The sequence below is a fragment of the Oryza sativa genome, chromosome 7 (assembly GCF_034140825.1).
Source record: "Oryza sativa Japonica Group chromosome 7, ASM3414082v1".
Taxonomy (NCBI): Eukaryota; Viridiplantae; Streptophyta; class Magnoliopsida; order Poales; family Poaceae; genus Oryza; species Oryza sativa.
This window is the reverse complement of record NC_089041.1, coordinates 1,911,018-1,916,947: the sequence shown is the minus strand read 5'-3', so window position 1 is coordinate 1,916,947 and position 5,930 is coordinate 1,911,018. Positions and strand designations below refer to the sequence as shown.

Here is a 5,930-nt window from a genome sequence, read left to right as displayed (position 1 = left end):
GAAGAAACACACAAGGCTCTCAACCAAGACGCCTTCGTCCTTCCCAGCGAAGCGACCGAGAGAGAGAGAGAGAGAGAGAGAGAAAAACCCTAGCTCGCTGTCGCCGCCGCCCCCGACCTTGCTCCCGTTCGTCCGTACGTCGGCGGCATGGCGGCTATGGCGATGCGCACTCTTGCGAGGAAGGTCATGCCGGTCCCGGCTGCTCTGCGCCGGGCGCCGCCGCCGCCGCCATCGCGCTCCCTCCACCGCCTCGAGGTTGTCTCTCTTCCTTCGCCCCCCTTCTCAGCTTCCCTATTTTCGTTAGATCGATCGATCGATCCCGCATAGGTTTAATCCACCGTCAGCTGCGCGCAATTAGCCCCGCTCGCTCGCTTCCTGGCCTCAGGATCTGTTTCGATTCATCTCGCGCTCTCCCCACCCGACCCAGATTAGAGAGCACAATTTGGGGAAAAAGTTTCAATCGAAGTTTCTCTTTTCTCTACTCAATTGCTTCATGGCCTGCCTGATGTTAACTTACCTTGTCTATGCATGCATGCATATAATATTGTCTCTTAAATTGCTGGCTTGGTAAGCAAAATATTTATATATTATATTAAGAGTGCATGGATAGGATCGTGTAAGTAGTGAGTATCCGGTTTGTTATGGTAAATAGAATTAGTGTCACTCTCTATCTACATACTGGTTGTACTCTCTCCGTCCCTAAATATTTAACGCCGTTGACTTTTTTAAATATGTTTGACCGTTTGTTTTATTAAAAAATTTAAGTAATTATCAATTCTTTTCCTATCATTTGATTCATTGTTAAATATACTTTTATGTATATATATAGTTTTACATATTTCACAAAAGTTTTTGAATATGATGTACGGTCAAATATGTTTAAAAAAGTCAACAGCGTCAAATATTTAGGGATAGAGGGAATATGTAACTGCTAGGCAAGTGCAAGATGCACCAGTTGAGGGTATGTGCAACTGACTAAATGAGCGACTAGTTATGCTAGCTACTTCATCTGTTGGCTGGGCATTTTTCTTCAATCAGCATCCGTTTGTTTGCACTTGGCAATGCCTAGCAATCTGATTATGTTTCTTCCTTCATGTGGAACCATGCATAGGGCACAGCATCTCCCAAGACTACAACTCCTACTGGCAAGGGCCGTGCCTCTACTCTTGAAGAGGACATCAGGTTTCTTGCTGAATTGGCTAAACGACATGCAGATGAAGCGAGATATTACAGGATCATGGCGCTGTCCGCTGTTTCTGCGTCTGGTGCTGTGTTCTTCACCCTGTTAGCACTTCGCAATCATGTGAATCACCTGTCTGAATATTAGCTTTACCATATCCCTGTTAGCCCTTCGAATCATGTGATTCACCTGTCTGAATGTTATCCTTGATGGTTATGTATTTTGTGGTACTAAGTCTAAGCACCTTTTATCTATGAGACGGTACAAACCTATGTGGCTTTGTATTAATGTGGCATGCATTTGGATAATGTGTAACATATGCACTCTTATGTATTTCAACCTGATATATCGTTCTGTCTGCAATTAGATGCTAAGGTGACGTTTATTCTCGGATGAATTTGGAGCGTGCACTGTTTATAAGTAGAGACTAATACGGATAGCTGTTATGGTGGAATCATGAGTCATGACGAGGGTTGCAAAGGAAGGAATTAGTTGGGGTCGCTTCTTTGCCATGCCATATGCTTCTGTTCTGTTTTGGATCATTATTCATCTTTTCTCCTTGCACTTCTTGTTCGTTAGTGTATATGAATCAGTTGATGTAATAGTATTTTTACTGCTATTAGTTGGTAAAACATGCATAGCACTTTATGTGTGATTAATATTTTTAAATTTTTTCATAAATTTTTCAAATAAGACGGACGGTCAAACGTTGGACGCGAATACTCAAATGTGCACTTATTTTGGATTGGAGGTAGTATGTTTTGTACACTGCTCTCCCGTTTTATTTAGTGTACTGTACTATACTTGGGAAATATTACTACTCTGTCCTAAAAAAAAAGACAAACTTAGCTACGAATCTGAACACTATATATCCATGTTTGTAGCTATGATTGGGTTTTTTTTGGACGGATGAGTATTAGCTGATCAATTCTCACATGAATAGCTAAAGATCCAGTAAGTCCAACGATGATTCCTTCGGACGTGTCAATTGAACAAATACGCCCATAGTGACTCGAATGGATATCTCGGCTCCGAAAACTTGCAGTTCTCCCCGTCAATCCTCCAGGACCGGAACAACTCACTTATCTCCAAGATCCAAACAACCCACTTTTCGCCCATCAATCGTTTGTGTCAATGGATTGGTTTGATCAAAAACCTGAGCGGCGTCGTCGAGTAGGCCACGGTCGGTGAGGACGGAGAGGAGCGTGTCGACCACAGAGGCAAGCGCGCTACGTCGGGGCCATCAGCGGGGACGGCTTGGAGGGAGCGGAGGAGGTGGGAGATTGGGGCGGCGGCGGCTAGCGGCGTGAAGGTGGAGAGTGCGGTAGTGGTGAGAGTAGTGGAGGTGGCGGCATGGGGCCATGAAGCGTGTCGGGCACGGAGGCGTGTTCCTCTGCATCAGGGGTCGAGGGCGAGCACGATGCAGTGAAGGAGGTCGATGAGAGAGGCGGCGAGGTGGGGGTGGGAGCGGGAGTGGCCGGGGCCGAGGAGGCGGCAAGAGTGGGCGTAGAGACAGTCACGGACGAGGAGGTGGGGCGGCGACGCAGATGTGCGCGGTGGACGGGAGTGGGTGGGAGAGGAGGCGGTCGGTGGGGACGGCTTGGAGGGAGCAGAGGAGGCAAAGGCAGTAGGAGATTGGGGGGCGACGGCGGTGTCGCCGATGGAGGCTGATGCGGCTGCCCAAGGCCAAGGTGGCGTGGCTCGTGAAGGAGAGCCGCGACAGTGACGAGGCCGCTGAGAAGAAGCTCTGCGCCGGCTGTTGCCGTGGCCGGCTGCGTTCGTTTCGTCAAATAAAAAGAGCAAAAAAACATTTCATCTTACCATAGATAGGGGCATTTTCATCTTATCACCACGCGTAAGGGCAAAAAAACATTTTGGAAATCACTGGAAAAACGAAAATGGCAAAGCGGCAAATAGCATGTGCTCGAGATTGACATTTTGTCGAATCACGTTTTAAATTTTTTTTTATCAAAGGGATATACCCTCCATTTCCATTAAGAGAAATGAGATAGAGCTGCATAAAGTGTTCTGCACTCGTGGACCAGGCCTCCAGAAAGACAGAAAAAACAACAACCTATTCGAGCATATATATTATAAATACAAAAACATCCAGATTTCCATAGTTTTCCTGAAGAAACAATGAAACTGAGATGCAACATGATCTGCATACAAAAGACTCCACTTCAGGATCCAAGCCTCTTCTTTTATCCCACCTGTAGATGCATATCTTTTTTTCAACCTTAAAGTCTTCGTGCACATCTTCTCCAGCCAAAAGCCCAAAACGCGACGCAGGATCGCCCAATTCGACATTCAGTTGATGATGTCAGTTGGGTCATCAGGTGTCGAAACATAAATTCGGTAATAGTAAAAGGGGGTGGCGCACGAGACCTAAAAGTGGATGGATGCGGAGACAAATAATTTAGACAGGTTCAGGCTCTCTCGATGAGAGGTAATACCCTACTCCTGTTTGGGGATTTGAATCCGCCGGGTGTTGTATTGATCTATCGATCTAGTTGAGTCATATGTGCTCATGCCCCTAGAGGGGGCTCCCTGCCCGCCTTATATAGGTTGGGGGGCAGGGTTACAAGATAGAAACCTTAACCAATATGGTATCGGTTTCCTAAATCTATTTTATAATATTATCAAACCAGGACTTTAGGCCGTTCCATAATATACAGGGAAACGTAATACCCAAGTCATGATTCGTTAAATATTTCATAGATATTAGTTATCCCCTATAACCAGTCGGATAACCATGCCGTGTGGGTATGGGGTACCCATAATCTCCACAGTAGCCCCTGAGACCTTCACAGTCGAAAAGATAATCTTCTCTCGAACTAGATTACTCCAGAGCCGAGTGCTTCAATCATCTATGCCATGGTCTCTCGAGTACTTTTACCAAATCCAAAGACTGTGGAGGGCTGAAAAATAATTGAATGTAAATTTAGGTGCATCGAGTATATGCACCTAATAGGTGTAGCCTCCGACCATGTGATTAGTTGAACAAACCAAGCATATAGTCAAGGAATAAATAATCCAACCAACCGAGTGGTTTTTGATAATTATAGTCAACCAAGTGACTTGATATCAATATATAGCATATGCGGTGTGAATCCCTAAATAACATGATCCAGATGATATACCGACTGCTTTGTAAAATTTGATGAGAGCAACCTAAAGTTGACTACATCATTGAAAATTCACATAGCAAAACAGTTATAAAAAAGCTTGAATGCTGTGAATAAAGAAATTTCCAAAGTATTGGGCATAAGTCATGCGCACACTGCTTTAACAGATGTGCTTAAGTCCCTAAAAGACACATGGTTTCACCACACCTAGAAATATACAGCATATGTGGTGTAAAATCCAAGTAAATAAACTCATAAAGGATTTACCAGCTGCCTGGAAAATGACCACAATATATAATCAGCCTAAGCCATAATATTGGTCAATAAAAATGCACACTTACATCGCAAAAAGCAACGATATTGTATCCAATCAATTGCTTGATAAACCCAAACAGCGCCTTGACTATATAAAAAAGTCAGCGGGGCAGCTATATAAAGCTTTACTGTTTGACAGCTTTTAAGATGCATTGTACCAACTCCTAAAAAGTTAAGTAACTGCGGTATAAAAGGATTTTAAGGTATTGGGCACTTGATCACGTGCACTTTGGCCTAAGCAAAAAGTGCCTAAGTCCCTAAAAGAACGTGACAGACCACACCTGAAAATGTGGGCTGCAGACATATTAGGCCTAGGCCAAAAAATATGCCTTCGACACCCTTTAAAGGATGACGCATATAACATGCTCCCGAGTAATAAATCTTCCGGGTGATATAGACCAAGTGTAGCTCATATGAATAGCTTCTGATCTGAGTGATTATCCCTTATGGGATACTCCAAAATAGATATAACAATTGAATCCCGACTGGTGCAAGTATTCAGTTGATAACCTTTACGGGGAATAATAAATAGTCTAGTCCTTGAGCACAGAAAATAGACCCATGATCATGAATTCATGTTGCATGTATCCGGAACAAGTCCAAATTGAAGGTATGATACTTGTGTTTGAGGTAGTAAGCCCCTGAGCATATAGCTTGTCCTTCTATCGTAGTCACAATTGTCCATTGATGGTAGCTGACGTAGTTGGCATAGAGACAAGACGACCAATATAAAGATAATATTACCCAACAGAGGTGGCAAAAATATTGGTGGTAGTGAAGATAGTGATACCAATCAAAAGTGATGAAGTTGCACAGCCGTAGAGGTGAAGAAACCAGTCGGCAGCAGTCAGGTCAGCCAACAATGAAGATGAAGGCACCCAACAATAAAGTTGTGTAACCATGGCAGCGAAATAATCAGTCGGTGACATACGAGGCAGCTGGTGAAGAAGATGAAGATGCCCACTAGTGGCAACATAATAAGCCATCCGTGAAGGCGAGAATACCAGTCGGTGGCGATGAAAACAAGCCAACGATGAAGATGTAGACGCGCATCAACGACGATGACGAAATCCTCCAATCATGAAAATGCAGGAAATAGTCGACGACAACAAATGCAACCGATGGTAATGACGATTGGCAACAATAGAGATGATCAAATATGATGACGAAGTTGCCCATCAATATTAGTAGAGTGGGCTATGTTGAAGAGGCTTGACAGGATGTTGATGAAGATGACGATGTCGGTGATCCAGTCAATAGCGGTGTAGCAGCCGATGATAATGACAAAGATGCTCATCAGCGTTTGC

At 44.1% G+C, this 5,930-nt stretch overlaps 1 non-coding gene across 1 annotated transcript; it reads left to right on the top strand.

Annotated features, from left to right (window-relative positions):
- LOC9268685 (uncharacterized) lies at positions 1-1,543 on the top strand. The gene is made up of 2 exons (XR_010742653.1): positions 1-255; positions 1,112-1,543. It is a non-coding gene; the product is annotated as an uncharacterized protein (transcript).
- The last annotated feature ends 4,387 nt before the right edge of the window (positions 1,544-5,930 follow it).